We start from the raw sequence: 16,926 nt of genomic DNA on the forward strand, positions 1-16,926 counted from the left end.
ATTGTGTTTGAGGTTAAAATGTGCCTATCAATTTATGTTTTAAAAGGCCTGTTATGAACAAAATTCTTCTTGAAGGTGAAGGCTTTTTTATGCTATAGGTACTCTGTTTAGATGGGGGAGACTGTCAGAAGAAATTTTAAAGCAAAGCCATACCCTACTGTGGTAATTCATGCAAATTTTTAAGTTGGTGGAAGTAGCAAGGTTGACTTATTTATTTTTTCTTCTCATCCAGAGAAATGTCAGCTCAGTGCGTTCCTGAAGCCATGGATTGGGAAGAACAGTTTAGCACCCGGGGAGGGACGCTTGTGATTTTAGACCATAGTGCTGTTGACTGTTCTCAGTGTTCCTGTTCCATATTTGGAATGTCCTTCAGTGCTATTTTAAGGAAGGGTGAGGAGTGATAAAGATGTGTTATCATTACCATCTACACACAGGGTTCTCACTGAGCCTGAAAGTATGGGAACTCGAATGCCTTTGGGTCAGGGATGAAAAAGCCCTTCATTTGGATTTTCTCTTGTTATCTCTCCTACTGAAAGGGCTGCAATCAGCAAAAATAAGCCAATTTGCTGCATGGGAGAAAACTCTAGAAGGAGAAATGTGAGGGAGTCAACAAGGCAGATTCAGCGTAGATCCAGGGAACACATGGTGTGAGCCGTGGTGAAATCAGTTTGACCTGTGGGACCTGAGGTTTTCAGAGTGAGTGGAAGTGAGGTAGACTTTGGTGAATGGAAAGAACTTTCCCAGGTTGAAAACAGAGAATGGGTCATTTCAGTGGAGAAATGACCTCACGTCTCACAGTCCAACTTCTGGATTTTGGCTCCACTTTCCTTCTTGATGCCACCTGCTTCACCACCATCATGCATCACAATCTGACCTCTGCTGGCCTGACTTTCTTTAACTGTGTTTAGCAGGTCTTCATTTTCTCTTTGGTCTCTGAGATCAGTGCCACTTGGCAGTCTGCTCCCACATTCCAGGGCAACCTTCTTTGACTTGCGTATCTTTGTTTTTTTCTTTTTTTTTTTTTTTATATAGAGGCATGTTTTATTTATTTATTTGTTTGTTTGTTTGTTTGTTTTGTTTATACATGCACTGGGTACTGTCAGAAGCGCGGGAGGGTGAGAGATTTCACCAGAGCCAGAGCGGGGAGCAGAGCAGGCAGAAGGACCGAAGTACACTGCTGAGGGGAGCAGCGGGCGGCAGGGGAGGTCTGTGCGCCATGTGGGACCCTCCTCCGGTGGCCGGGGAGCAGCTGGGGATCGAACCGGCACCGCAGAGGCCGCGGGCAGCTTCGCAACCCAGTGCTCAACCGCTGCGCCACCGGGGAGGCCTTGCATATCTTTGAACCACTATTTTCGGTATCCTCTGTTGTCATCCTACACGTTTTCCCCAGCTACTTTCCTCGTTACCGCTATAATTTCACTCTCCTTTAGTCTTGTTCTCAGTTCCTCTGCTACCATTACTTCCTTTGAGATATTCCCAAATTCCAAGTTCAGGATTATCTCTCTGTTAATACACTTGCTACAGCTGCAGTTGTTACTTTTCTGATCTTTCAGGAAAATTTTAGTTTTTAAGGTAGCTTTACATTGAGGCAGGCAGCATTAGTTTATGACATGATATATTTCAGGGCTAACAGCATTGTAATTCCATGACGACAAACACTACCCAAATGTGGGATTATTGGGTAGTTCCATTTAAAATTTTAATTTATTAGGACAAACTTTCCCCCTTCATTTTGGGACCACATTTACATTTACCCTAACTACCCCCCTCACTCCTGCTTCACCTCAGGTCTCATTTTGTTTATTAGTGTCTGCTATTTTTAAAAAGTATTTTGCTTTTGCTTTGCCAAGTCATCTGCTATGTACATGTCCAATATTTGTCTCTGTCATTCTGACTTGCTTTATGCCACATCATTCCCTAGAATTCCTCCATTTTGCTGTAAATGGCAACATTTCTTCTTTCCCTGACTGAATGGTATCCCACTGTGTAGCTAGAGCCCTTTTCTTGATCCAGTAATCTACCAGTGGCACTTGTGTTGTTTGCATAGCCTATCTATTACATACAATGCGGCAAAAACAGCATAGAGCATATGGTTTTTTTGAGTTGATGATTTTATGTTCTTCAGGTAGATGTCCAAGAGTCATACAGTATTTCCATTTTTAGTTTTTTAAGGTAAGTTCAGATCACTTTCTGTCATGGCCACACCAGTTTATATCCCCACCAGCAGTGTAGTAGTGTTCCTTTTTCTCTGCATCCCCTCCGGCACTTTTTGGAAGTCTTTCTAATACGTACCATTCTCACTGGTATAAGATGGTATCTCATTGTGGTTTTGACCTGCATCTCCCTTATTCAAAGCGATGATGAACATTTTCCCATGCATTGATCAGTCTTTAAGATATCCTCTGTAGTGGTTTTTTTTTTTTTTTTTTTTGGTTCAGATTTGCTGCCTATTTATGAATTGGGTTGTTTTTCTATTATTGAATTGTATACTTTAAAAATATATCTTAGATATTAACCTCCTTGTCAACAATTATTGAATAAATATTTTCTCCAATCCAGTAGATGTAGTAGCTTCTTCTGTGAGGAGACCCAGGTGATCTAACCTGGTTTTCCCTGAAGGTTCAGGCTCCAGCAGTTCTATCTATATGGGGAGCCTCAGACCCAGGCCAGTAACCACCACTCTACACTCCTGTTTCTGTAGTTCTCCAAGACTGCACCCTCTGGTTTGGATGACAATTCTGTGCAGCCCTTATCCACCACAGTGCCAGGCTTCTGAGGTCCCTGATGTTGGTTCGTACCCCTGAGTCAACAGCCACAGAACCTCCATGAGGCCTTCCCATGTACATTGTATCTCCCAGTTATTGTGACAAGCATAGTTCAATTGAAGTGTTTCCTACCCCTTTATGTCAGGCTGTTGCCTCTGGTATGTGCTGTAGTTTTCTGTTTTCTTTCAGGGGTCACTTTGCTCTCCTCTAGCTTAGTTGTAAATCTTTGGAGGAGGAGAGCCTGGTATCTTCACTCTGCAGCCATCTTTCCAGGCTCTCTTTATTTTTATTTTTTGAGGTACCTCCGTATTGTTTTCCATATTGGCAGCTCCAATTTATATTTCCACTATTAGTGCAAGAGTCCATTTCCTCCACACTCTCACCAACAGTTACTGTATCTTCTATTTATAGCCATTCTAAATCATGGAGGTGAAATCTCACTGGTTTTGACTCGCATTTCCTAATGATGGATTATGTAGAACATCTTTTCATGTGCCTGTTGGCCATCTCTATATCTTCTTTGATGATATGCCTCTTTAGATCCTTTTTAAAATTGAAGTCCATGTTTCTGTTTGTTGTTGAGTGTATGAATTGCTTATTTATTTTGGATATTAACTCCTTGTCTGATGCATGGTTTGCAAATATCTTCTATTTTGTAGGCTGCCTGTTCATTTTAAGGAGGGTTTCTTTCACTGTGCAGTAGCTTTTTAGTTTGATTTAGTTTCATTTGTTTGCATTCTCTTTTGTTTCTCTTGTGGCTGGAGGTGAATCCACAAAGACATCACTAAGGCAGATCAGACCTCTCTCTTCTTGATGAAAGAACTTATGACTCAGCTTTGCAGAAAGTCTTCATGACCCCGAAGTCCTCTATGCATTGTCAGAACTCACAGGTTTTATTTTATCTTTTTTAAAATGCATGATCTTCTACAGGAAGAGAAGAAAGAAGTGTTATTTGGTATACATTTTTTAAACAAGGCACCACCAATTCATCACTTTTTCAGATCATGACAACAGTATTAGTCATGTGGTTGATGGTTTTAAGATACCAATTTCAGACCATGGACTATTTCTTAAAATTTGATAATTTTAAAACTAAAATAATTTTTGGTCACTTTAGTATTTTTTTTTAATTTTGAAAAGGTTAGCAATATCTTCCTTAAAAATAAAAATCAATAACTTTGATGCTGTTAGAATGAGCAGAGACCAATTGTATAACCCACGGCTTCAGTTTAAAGATCCCAGTGGCAGGAGAGACACTCCTAAATGAAAATTGTACAAGCAAAGTTCTTGAATATGTCTTTTTGCTAAGAAGCCAACTCAAATCTGAAGACTCCCAAACACCAAACACAGAATGTGGCATTCCAATGATTGCAAAATGGGAAATTATTAAGAATTATAAAGAAGACCCAGAGCATTGCACCCGTCTGGAAAATGAAATAGCATCTCTCTAAGTTTGAAGGAACAATGTGCTCTTAAAAAACAGTAAGAGCATGTAAGTGGCTTTACTTAACCTTTTAAATAAAAAGGAGAACTTTTTAGCAACTGTGGAGAACAAGATGTTCTGTTTTTCTTTTTTTTTTTTTTAAGAAAGAAAATACATTTCTAATTAATTCAAGAGCAGCAGGAGTTCACATTATTTTCTTTCTCTGAAACTTTGCCTTTTATCAACAGTTTGTCCTGGTCTTTTCCATACACTCCCAAGGGTGGTCACCCTGCCTGGAAATAACAATTTTCCCCAGTGGGAGGCACAGGAGAGAACATGTATGGGATTGAACAGTCCTACAGGAGAGAACTCCTGGGCTGTTGACCACCTGAGTTTCCAATTGCAGAAATCACAATCTGCATTAACTTTCTAGAAATTCCAGGGACCAGCAGTAGGGCTTATGGCAGTATAGCCAACTGGGGTTAGAAGGAAACCTACTTCCTTCCTTCTTCTGTGGTCGGCTCAGGTGCAACTGCACTTCCTGGACTCAGGTGGGGCCAGGCATAGGTGCTCACCTCCTGTACAAGGAGAAGACTCATGCCATGTGGATCCACAGGACTGAGCTGAAGTCATAGCACTGTGGTTACTGGTTACTGACCTGGTGTGAATGAGTAAATGACCGAACCCACCTGGGTTTCAGCTTCCTCAGCTGTGAACTGAGTTTTTCAATGATCCTGTTAGGAAGACCACATTTACATATGTCATGTCAGTATAGGGGCCACAAAGATGGATTTTGTGGCCAAATCCTTGTCATCAACACATCCTTATGACACCTACTATGTGTCAATAACCAGGCACTGTGCTAGTTGAAGAATGAAAGGGCTCCTTGTAGAGCACACAGCACAGTGGAGGAGGCAGAGAGAAGCACCCCAGCAAGCCCACTGGTGTTCATCCAGAGGGCGTGAGGGCTGCAGGGAAAAGAACAATGTTTACCCAGACTGTGTCTGGGAGAGCACCTACTGCAGGTTGGGTGGGCAGAAGGAGGTGCCTTTGACCCTCTCTAAGATTGTGAACTTTTCTAGGCCAGTACTTTAATCATTGGTTGGAGACTGGTTGTGAAATACAGCAAGAAATGCATCTGAAGTAGATGCATTTCATTCTACTGACTCGTGCGCTAGTGACACCATTATTTTGTTTTCTCTCAGTGAATGCTTTGTGCTTTGAGCTGGGAGCCCAAAGTTAAGAGAACTTAGCGTGCATCTTGTGCCTGTTGGCGGAGGCGGCGGGGCTTAGTTTGGGGTCCTTTCTCTCAAAGCTGGGCCAGTTACAGAGCATGGGGCATTCCTAAGTTATCGGGTGCATCCTCATCCTTCAGCCACTTAATGAGGTGCCTCTGTGTCACTCTGGACAGGGTGTCCAGGTAAACTTGTGTTTGTTCCTACTTTCAAACTGCTTCTGGGTCACCCTCAGGGCACCTGTTCCTGTGGTTTTTGGGTGTTTGCTAGGGGAGCACCCTTCCAAGCCTCTAGAAAGAGTGGGACCTCCACTTCTCTGTTTCTGAACTCCCATTTCTCTGCTGTGCCCTGTCGTCCTTCCTCTTGGATCTGCCTGGACTGAGGTTAGTGTGAGAGGAAGCAGAAGGAGAGAGGGGAGCCTGGGAGATGGCACATCTAAGCTTCCTCAATACCTCTTTATCACCCCCTCCACACTCAACTTGAGCCTTTATCTAGTCTTAGATGTTGGGAAGATTTTGCTTTTACTCATATTTTTCTAAGTATTTTGTGTATGAACAGCTTTTAAATTCAACAACCGAAAGGTAACAGCCTTTCTTCCTGATACCCCCCCTTTTAAAAAAAAAGTTTATTTATACAAGAACTGGGGTACAGGCCAGATGTGCGGGAGGGTGATAGGATTCACCAGACAGTGCAGGGAACAGAACAGGCAGACTGACTGAAATACACTGCTGAGAGGAGCAGTGGGCGAGACAGGAAGGGTCTGCCACACCATGTGGGTTGCTCCACATTTGGCGGGGATTGAACCGGCACAGCAGAGGCTGCAGACAACTTCACAGCACTGCGCTCAACCACCCTCGCCACCTGGGAGGCCCTGATACCCCTTTTCTATACCCACGAATACTCTCCCATTTGGGGAACATTAACCATCCAACAGTCTTTTCCCACTCTCTCATCTGGCAGAGTCTTAGTACCTGTTCCCTATAATGATCTGGAGTTCCCACTTCTGGTCATCACCCATCCAGGATGGTTTTAAATGGCCCCCAGTAAGGCAATGCAGCCAATGAGACAAAAGGACATCTGCTGGAGGATTCTGGAAAGATTTCCTTATGTGTGGTGGAAAGTATTTGTGTTTTTAATGACACTGATGATCCACTGGGTTAATCAACCCTAGAACATTCTAACTCTGGATGTATTATTAGTAATGAATGTTAATTATGAGCTAAGATGTTCCTTACTTCTAAATTCAGGCTACTTGTGGTTTTCTGTTATTTGGAGTCAACACATCCTAATTGATAATGTGAAAAGGGGAATGCATATAAAGAAATGCAGTGGAAAGAAATTCCTATCAGTTATCTCTGTTGACATCTCTACACTCTGTGTGAGGGGTAGAGATATCAGGGGGTCTGATAAGGGAGGGGCTGGATCTGCAAGTGAAGAGAAATACCAGGACTCACCAGGAACATGTTTTCCTAGACCAGAGTACTTTTTTTTCTTTCACACATCACTATGTGTCTGCATGCATTTTTCTCTTAGTCATTCAACATTTTAGTAAGAATTTAGCCTGAGCCAGCCAGTGGTAGTGTACTTGGTCATATTAGTCACACTTAGACTTATGTAATGTACAGACTTTGTGTTAAAACAGTTGTTCTAGAAGCTCATTGTTGCAGTGATTTTGCTCTGAGATGGAACATAAAACACAAGAGAAAGTCCACATCGTGGGACAGAGGTTATAGACAAGTAAAGGGAACAGTATGTCATTCCAAAGCATGTCATTTGGAATAAGGGTTATTTTGAGCTGCAAGCAGTTGAGAAAAAGAAGATATAAGAAAAACTCTGTATCCTCCACCTATTTTCCTAAAAGCAGGATATAAATTTCTAAAGGGGTCCCCTTCTCTTTTTTGCAAGGAAGGACAAAAGTTAATCTTAACTGGAGACAAGTCTGCACTCTTCCCAGCTAAAGGTGGTGCCAGAGGAATCTACATAACAAACCTTGCTAAAACCAGCATGAGCTACCATTAGTTTCTCCATATATTTGCCTTCCCATAATTCACTGAACTTCAGAAGCTTAATGTCTTTGTCCTTTTTCTATTCCTGTCTCTAAAAGTACATTGTTCTTCTGTTAAGATGCTCTGCCAGCCTGAGTTCTAGCCACCCCTTTGAGTTACTCATTGCCTGGTGCTCCATGTGGAAGTGGGTAATAGACTTCCAAATGTTTTTCTCTTGTTAATCCATCTTTTGTCAGTCTAGTTTATAGGACCCCAGCCAGAAAATCCAAGATACATAGTGGAAAAGAGTTTCTTTCCTCCTCTATACATGCATCCCTGCCTTGCAGCCTACACCAGCCTGTGCAAGGCAGCAAATATACATCTCAGAACTTTTTCCTGTTGAAACTGGATCTTCCAGAGTGCTCCAAGAAGTTAATCCTCAGTGATTAGAATAGTCAAGAGAAAGATCATGTAATTGACTTCTCTGATCTAATTATCAAAGGCTAGTGTCAGAAATAAGGCCCAGATCCAAGGCGGTAGCAGTGAAAGGGGCCAGTGAAGGCAGAAGTCTTGTATGCACTCTGCAACCAAAGGGCATGAAAATATTGTCAGGGGCCTCGCTGGTGGTGCAGGGGTTAAAGACACCACTGTCAAGCTGTTGGCAGCCACGGCAGCACAAGTTTGATCCTGGCTGGCCAGGGAGCAACCCACATGGAGCAGCAGACCTCTCCTGTCTCACCTGCGGCTCCCCTCAGCAGTGTATTCCGTAGAACTGCCTGTTCTGTTCCTCACTCTCTCTGGTGAATCCTCTCACCCCCCAAAACCTTTGGCTTACACCCAAGTTCTCGTATGCATAAATAACTAAATCTTAAAAAAGAAAAAGAAAATACTGTAGGGAACGTTGGTTTGTGGACCTCTGAAGTGACAGGTTCTCAACCTTCCAGAGATGAGCTAAAAAGATATTTGATGTTTGGTACATTTAACCATATCCTCATCTTCTGTTGTTGGTTTTTTTTTTTTTTTTTTTTGCCATTGTTTGCATTTTGTTGAATAATGAAGAAATAAAGAGAAATCCTTCAGCATCAATGGGTACAGATTTGCTGCAGAGACCAGAGGCCTAGAAAAAGTTACATTCTTAAATTTCTCCCTCCCTGCCACAGATAGTTTGAATAAGGTAGTATCTCACTTTGGAATGAATAGGGTCACAGCATGGGAGGTACTTTCGGTTGTACCTGGAGGGAAAAATTTTACAAAGAACAGACTCTTTATGTGGAGTTCTGGCTTGTCAGTCTTTTGCCCTTTTGACCAGCCCACCTGGGGAAGTGAGTACAGCACTCCCTCTTGCCTGCCAAGGGCCTGGGCAGAGAAGCAAAGACCATTCCATGGGCAAGCATAGACAGTCGGCTAGCGGGTATCCTCTGGCCATCCATTTCCTTATTACTGAGCTGTGCAAACTTTGAAAAGCCAAGTGGACCAGAGGTGATGACTTGGGGTTCAAAGTAGATCCTCTGCAATCTCAAGTTTCCCTTGAAGTATCCTCACCGTCACCTTGAGAAGGCTCACCCAGATGTGTGAGGGTGCAGGTTTCAGGGGTAACTGCAGCCCATTTGCCTTGTCTTTGACAAGTCTTCAGGTTATCTTTGAGTAGCTGTGGTCTCATGCCCAGATTCAGAGAGTTCAGCGAATTTCCCTGACAGCCTATTTTTGCAGCAATCGGCTATTTGGGTCCTGGAGGTGGGTGGGCGAGGGCGGGATGCTGTTCAGAGCAGCTGTGTATTGTACATGGACATCATGTGTTCTGAGTCAGGAGCTCCTGGAGAGGTTTTGTGCCTCCGCAAACTCCCCTGGGACACAATTTGTCTGAAACCCAGTGTTTCAGCAGGTAGGGCATTTGAAGCTACATTCTTATTTTTATTACTGCCTACTTTAACTCTTCAGGCAGGGCTGGCTTCAGACACAGGAGGAGAAGGTGCTTGCAAAGTAAGCCCTCCTTCCTTTCTCTGCCCAAAAATATGCTTGCCGCAGATCTGTCAACCTGCCGAGAAGTCGCCCATGTGGGGACCTCAGTGCTGTGTAAACAATAAAGCCGCAGAGGTGATGGAAAGAAGCACAGTGAGCAGATGTGCTGACTTCTGCACCCGCGTGCTATGAGATCTTGGGAAAGCCACCTCCAGCATCTGGACTTCCCTTTCCCCACCTATAAAGGTGGGAGCTGGTTTCTACATTCTCTTCCAGCTTGGCATTCAGTTAATGTGTCACTCCACCCAAGCTCAAGCTTTGCTCCTTCTGGAAGCCCTTCCTAACCATCCTACCTCTCAGTGAGCTTTTTTCCTGCTGAGTCTGAGTCCCACGTCATTCAGTCCTTGGCCATCTGCATGTCCTGTATTACTTTCAACATATGTAAGTAGTGTAGCTGGAACAAGGTGCTAAGGTCTTTAAGGGCAGGAAATACATTGCTATTGCTCTGTGCCTCTGAAAACATCACTGCTTAATTCTGACCTGGAAGAGTTAAGTAGTCCCTGTGACTGTCTCTTTCACAAGACGACTGTTATAATTAAATAATTTTCAGTCTCCTTTGAGATAAACATAGTCACATCTTGGTTTCCAGATTCATAACAGAGATGTCTATCAGTCATCAGCTCTTAAACTTTCTAGGGAATTTTCACATTCACTATCTCATTTTAACCTTCAAAAGCTCTGTGAAGTAGTTGGATGGTACCAACATGGTTACTGCCATTTTGCACATTTAAAAATTTGAGTTCTGGGGCCTCCCTGGTGGCGCAGCGGTTGAGCGCTGGGTTGCGAAGCTGCCCGCGGCCTCTGCGGCGCCGGTTCGATCCCCGGCTGCTCCCCGGCCACCGGAGGAGGGTCCCGCATGGCGCGCAGACCTCTCCTGCCGCCCGCTGCTCCCCTCAGCAGTGTACTTCAGTCCTTCTGCCTGCTCTGCTCCCCGCTCTGGCTCTGGTGAATTCTCTCACCCTCCCGCGCTTCTGACTGTACCCAGTGCATGTATAAACAAACAAACAAATAAATAAATAAATAAAACATGCCTCTATTAAAAAAAAATTTAAAAAAAAAAAATAAATAAATAAAAATTTGAGTTCTGTGTATTGCATGCCATGCAGTGATGTACTGATAACTTTGGATCTGGTACACAGTATGCTGACCCTGTGTTCAGAGTTCTTCCCTTTATGTAAGGCTTCTTCAGTTGCTTTGGTGTTTATTTTGTTTTTTTTGGTTGTTGTTGTTTGTTTGTTTTGTTTTTTTTTGCTTTGGTGTTTATTTGAATGATAAAGGCTAATTACGTGGATTGCAATGAAAGGAATGACAATGTGGATCATCAATGGGAGAGGGGACAGGATTGATTTAGGGTTCAGGACTCTGATTCTGGATTTGTTAAAGATTTGGATTGAATTCTAATCTAGATGGCACCAACTACTGGCTGTGTGACCTTGGGCCATTTAATTAAACTATCTGGCTCTGAGTTTCTCTCCTCAAAATGAAGGTTACAAAAATATCTCCTCCAAAGAATTCTGAGGATGAAGCTCTGTACATGAATAACTTCACTTGCCAGCACAAGGTGGCCCCTTGTGGCTATGTACTCTCTTGAGTTTTACTACATAACATCAGATCATTGGGCAGAGCAGTCTTGGATAATTACAGCTATAAATGAGACTGGTTCTTCTGCGATCAATATTTCTTTTTTTTTAAAGATGTATTTATGCATACAAGAACTGGGGTGTAAGACAGAGGTGCAGAGAGGCGGTGAGAAGATTCATCAGAGAGAGTGGGAAGCAGAGCAGGCAGATCCACAGAAATACACTGCTGAGGGGAGCAGCGGGCAAGGCAGGAGAGGTCTGCGCCCTGTGGTTTGATCAATATTTCTGATTCTTTTTTTTTTAAAGATTTATTTTTTATTTATACAAGAGCTGGCCAGAGTCGCGGGAGGGTGAGAGGGTTCACCAGAGCCAGAGTGGGGAGCAGGACAGGCAGACGGACCGAAGGCACTGCTGAGGGGAGCAGCAGGCGAGACAGAAGTCTGCTTCGCCATGTGGGATTCTCCCTGGCCGGCCGGGAATCGAACCAGTGCTGCAGAGGCTGTGGACAGCTTCACAGCATGGCGCTTAACCTGCTGTGCCACCAGGGAGGCCCAATATTTCTGATTGTTGGGATAATCTTGGGTTGGCTCACTCAGGTTCTTACAAAACTGCTGTTACTGATGAGCACAACTATGGGGCACAGATTTACATGCAATATCTGGAGGCAAGCCAGTGGAAGACATTCCTTGGGAATTCATCCTTGCACATGCATACCCTGGTGCTGTCTGAACTACCTATAGTGAAGGACTGACTGTATATTTATTCTAAATTTTAAGTTGTTCCAGACAGATACTTGTGTAAACTACAACCAAATATTGCAGCAATGTTAACTTCTGCAAATGTTTCTGATTGCTTACCTTGTTTCTGTTCGGTTTTTCCTGCAGACAGGCCCCTAGGCACACCTGGGAGGCTCTGTTCTATCTACAGTCCTTCAAGCCAGCCTCTGCTTGGCCACAGCATACTGGCCTGACATTGGCATGTTTTCCAACCTAGAAGCCAAGCTCAGTTTGCAGAGCAGTTTTGGAGTAGAAAGTGCTTTGATGCTTCATCTTTCTCATGAAAAATTCTGAAATGTTGCCTTTCTGATTAAATATTTGTGCTCAGACTGGAAGTTTAATCACCTAAGAGTAAACAAAAGATTGCAATCCATTAATGTAGTACAGCTCATCCAGAAAAACCCACTATCAGTTGGGGGTGGTGGATGAAGGTAAGGGTTTGGGTTAGTGGGTGCATCTTCTGAAGGATGAGCTGCCCCAGATTGCATCCCATTTAACTACTCATCTTTAAACTGGACATCAGAGGTGATAAGAAATTGGTGAAGCAGAGAGAGAATCATAAATAAGAAGCCTGACTAATCTGGCTGTGCAGAGTGAGGGGGTGTGAGCCTCAGTCTCATCAAGGCTGCAGGGGGTGCTGGGTAGGTGGCCTTTTCCTTTTGTATCCTGTGTCATCAAGCAGTTTTATTCATTCATTCATTCATCCATTCACTTAATGTTTCCTAGCTTTTACGTGTTTATGCACTAAAGATAGAGCAATAAACAAAGCACCGAGTGTATGTCCTGTTGGGGAACCATCCACACGTCTGTAGTCGGTGGCACTCTGGAGCAGGTACCGAGTCTCACCTGGTCTCTGGGTCAGGGAAAGATTTTCCGAGGAGATACCCAGGATAAACAGGACTTTTCCAGGCAGAGGAAACAGTATGTGCCACAACCGTGGGGACTGGGAGACCTAAGGGCATTATTCGATCAGGGAGATGTGCAGGATGGCTGGAGAAAGAAGGGAATGGGTCGCTTTGAGATGGTGATGGTGAAGTGAATTCAGTGAAGGTGGTAGAGGAAGAGAGAGGAAGAAGTGTGGAGGAGCAGGTAGGACTTCGAAGGTGTGAGAGGGGGACATGGAATTGATGGAGAAGTGAAGGCAGCTCCCAGGGTCCTGGGCTAGGCAGCTGGATGATGACCCCGCTCATGGAAGGGGACCCATATTCAGTTTAGTGGGGGATGAAGGTTTGGTTGGAAGATGAGTCTCACTTTTGACATGTGGACTCTGGGGTTCTTTTTTTTTTAATTTTAGGACTGTTTTTTTCGCTTTTCCTCAAGTTGCTTTTATTTTTTTATTTTTTAAGATTGATTTATTTATTTACACAAGCACTGCGTACAATCAGAAGCATGGAAGGGTGAGAGAATTCACCAGAGCCAGAGTGAGGAACAGAACAGGCAGACTGACAAAATACACTGCTGAGGGGAGCAGCAGGCGAGGCAGGAGAGGTCTGTTGTGCCATGTGGGACCCTTGCCGGCGGCCGGGGATCGAACTGGCGCTGCAGAGGCTGCGGGCAGCTTTGCAGCCCAGCGCTCCACCACTGCGTCACCAGGGGAGGCCCGACTCTGGGGTTCTTGTGGGGCATCCAGGGGAGATGTCCAGAGAGCACTTAGAGTGGAAATTAAGATAGACCTGTGGATGCTGGAACTTAAGATAGACCTGTGGATCCACTGTATTTGGGATATCAAACTACCAACCGGAGCCTTAAGGCAGGCATTGCAGGTCTGGGCAAACTTCTGGCTGCCTGGCTTTTGTTAGACCGCTCTCTTTTGTCTTGGAGGTTTGCTGCCTTCACTTTGCCAGGAGGACTGTCTCGTCCACCCTTGCATTCTTGACAACCTCACATGTTCAAGTCTTTTCATCACAACTCACCTGTCCTTTGTCCTGGGCATGGGAGGTGATGAGGGTTCAGTTTCCCCCCCTTCCATTGCATGTGGCCCAAGACGTGTTCATTTTGTCTTCCCCTCCCCCATCCTGAGTGTATCTGCATTGTAATGGGAGGTTTCACTAAGGCATTTGGTTCCTAGACACCTTTCTTTGTAACTAGCTTTAAAACAGCACACATGGCTTGCTGTTTTCATGGAGGTTTATTATCCTGGATCATTTCACGTACTTCCTCTCTCCCCTCCTCTCCAAAATGAGCATCCTCTCTCTTCTGGGTCAGGACCTGTCTGCCCTGTGTTCTAGTCCTTAGTGCTGTGCCGGCTTTGCACAGCTGGCATCAGACACAGACACCACTGCTGGATGGATGGGTTACTGGTGACCGCACAAAGATATATATATTTTCATTCTCAAGAAACCTTAAAATGTGAGTCATGGGCATCACCTCTGCTGAGGAATTGATATCACAGGGGATCTTCTTGTCAATTAAGTTTGTTCAGAAGACTTGCCCCCTAAAAGGAAAGCAAGGAACAGGTATTTCTATCATAAATGAAAGTAGCAGTACATTCTTCTTATAGAAAATTTAGTACAGGCAAGTTAAAAAAAAAAAACAGCAATTTTTCTAAATCCTGAAAAAACCTGATAGGAATTATTTTCTACATTTCCATTTGTTATTCAAGTTCTGATTTAAAAAAAAAAAAACACTTCATTGAAGTCTGGTTGACATACAAAAATCAGTGTACATTGAATGCATATGACCTGAAAAGTTGGAAGATCGCATGCATCCACAAATCCTTCACCACAGTCTATGGGGTAAACACATCCATCACCTTCCAAAGTATAATTTTCAGAGGTTTAAATAATGAGGTTGTGTTCACACTACACCGGTGATTTTATGTCTCCCTGTTCCTCTTAGTATTTTAAGATTTCCCATGTTACCACAGTTCTCAAGGAATATAATATTTATATATCTATACTGTTATTTAATTTGTAGTGTTATGTATTTATATTTACAGTGTTATGTAGAAAGTCCTTTTGGACTTTATATTTCTCAACTGCTGGACAATCATTTGCTATGGTTACATCTAATTTTCTCTGTTGAATAATAATGTGACAATGAAATATTTAAAGAATAGATTTTACTTTTAATTTTTGCTAGTAGCGTCTGTTGATAATGGAAGTAATGTTATCAGAGCCCCTGTTCTGAGATTTCCTCTAAATCTTTATTAAAGTCCTGCACCACAAAAATCCTTCTTTTCCATCCCTCCCTGGGGTATGTTCTGCATCCTTCCTGCTGTAGCTCAAATGCCATGATTCTGGAAACTTTCCGGGGGCTTACAAATCTGAGAATGGTTGTGTGGGGGCTCACTCAGACTTTGACTACATATCACAGAGCCACACTGAGGCAATGAGCCCTAAACTCAATTTTTGGAGTGTTTCCTGGTGTCATTGCCACAGCTTACCTTAGACCCCTTGTCAAATGTCTGATGGTAGCTCTAGAATTATCCTTCATAGCACATTCCAATTACAATTAAATAAATACAGTTGATACTTGAACAACTTGGGAATCAGGAAAACCAACCCCTTGTACAGTTGAAAACCTGCTTATTATCTTTAATTCCCCTCAACACTTCATTACTAAAAGCCTGCTGTGGAAGTCTTACAGATAACACAAAATCGATTAACACATCCTTGTATAATACATGTGTTACACAGTGTATTCTTAGAATAAAATAGAGACAGTACCTTTAGAGTTCTATGCTGTACTTATCCTTACCCTAAATTTACAAGGAAATTCAAGCAGAAGTGGACCTGTGTGATTTAAGCCCATGATGTTCGAGTCTGTCTGTGAGCAATTAGGTGAACATTTCTTCTTCTTGCCTCCTTCACCCGAACATGTGTTTCACTCCTGTTCATGCTGTCCTTAGCACTTCACACCTAGCTGGTGCCCAGGATACATTTATCTGTGAATGAACAATAGGATAGATGGATGATCTAACAAAAGTACTTGAGACGTCAAAGTCTCTCCTGAGGATTAACACGTAAAGAGTCAGTTCCCTTGCTCAGACCGGTATTTCCATTTGCTCGTAATCTAGACCAGGTTTAGAGCCAACACACATTGAGGGTTTATAAGTCAGCTGTGGTGCCAAGCGTTTTATGCACTTTACCTTCTTCAAAGCTTGTACTGGCTTTGCCAGGTGGGCCCTGCTAAGCTTCCCTAACTTCTTCTATGAAGACATGGAGGCTTAGAGAGGTCACACTCCTAGGACTGGGATTTGTCTGACTTGGATTTAAGTTTTAGTCCTTGTGAAAGCTTCTGGAATGTTTTGTCTTACACTGGACTGGAATCTCTCCTGGAAACCTCTTGCTCAATTGGATGAGGTCTCTGTCTTGAGCCATCGGGAATGAGGTTGCTCTTCCCTCTTCGCCAGAGCTCCCCTTGGTGGTACAAGAACTTCATCCTTTGCCAAGTCCTCGCTCCAGGCTCAGACATTTCCACTTGGGACTACAAAACGAGTTTCCTGCGCTTGTTTGGAGCTTTTATTTTCATGTGGGCATTTCCCTGCAGAGGATGAGTCTATTCCTAAACCTGGAGGAGGAAAAGGGGGCAAGCAGGGAAAGAAAGAGTAAATAAGACATGTGTGTGATTCCCTATTGTTTGGAGAGAGATGGCCCAGCTTAGAGGTGAAGGCCAAGGACACTGCAGCCCCATGCAGAGGCTCAGACCAAGAGGCTCCCTGGCTGCACAAGCTTGGGCAGATGGACTTCCTGAACAGTGCTGCTGGCAGATTGGGTAACATATTCCCCCAACCCAGCTACCTACTTTCACTAAGAGAGGTACATCTTCTGACGCCCCTGGAGATGACTGTTGAGCATTTCCAGTGCTCCAGCTTCTGAGTGCTTTGCCTGGATGGAACCCAGCAGTCTTGATAGCACCCCATGGAGTGAGTGGGGCCTTCATTAGCCCTACTCAAAGATGTAGCTGAAGTTGTCTTGCTCAGCTCCTGCACCTGGTAAATGGAGGATCAAGTAGTGGCTGGATGCAGGGGCTGAGCTGCTACCCTGCCCTGCCTTTTGCCTCAATTTGATAAACCCATCTTTAGGGGCCTCCTCCAGCTACGTGCCTGCACACCTCCACTTCTCTTCTTCCACTTCGAGAGATCAGACTCCTCCAACACACCCTGGTCTCCTAGCCAGTCTTGGCGTCCTTGCCTGCCCTC

This window comes from Talpa occidentalis, unplaced genomic scaffold (assembly GCF_014898055.3).
Source record: "Talpa occidentalis isolate TD23 unplaced genomic scaffold, MPIMG_talOcc4v2.1 talOcc4.9, whole genome shotgun sequence".
NCBI classification, from domain to species: domain Eukaryota; kingdom Metazoa; phylum Chordata; class Mammalia; order Eulipotyphla; family Talpidae; genus Talpa; species Talpa occidentalis.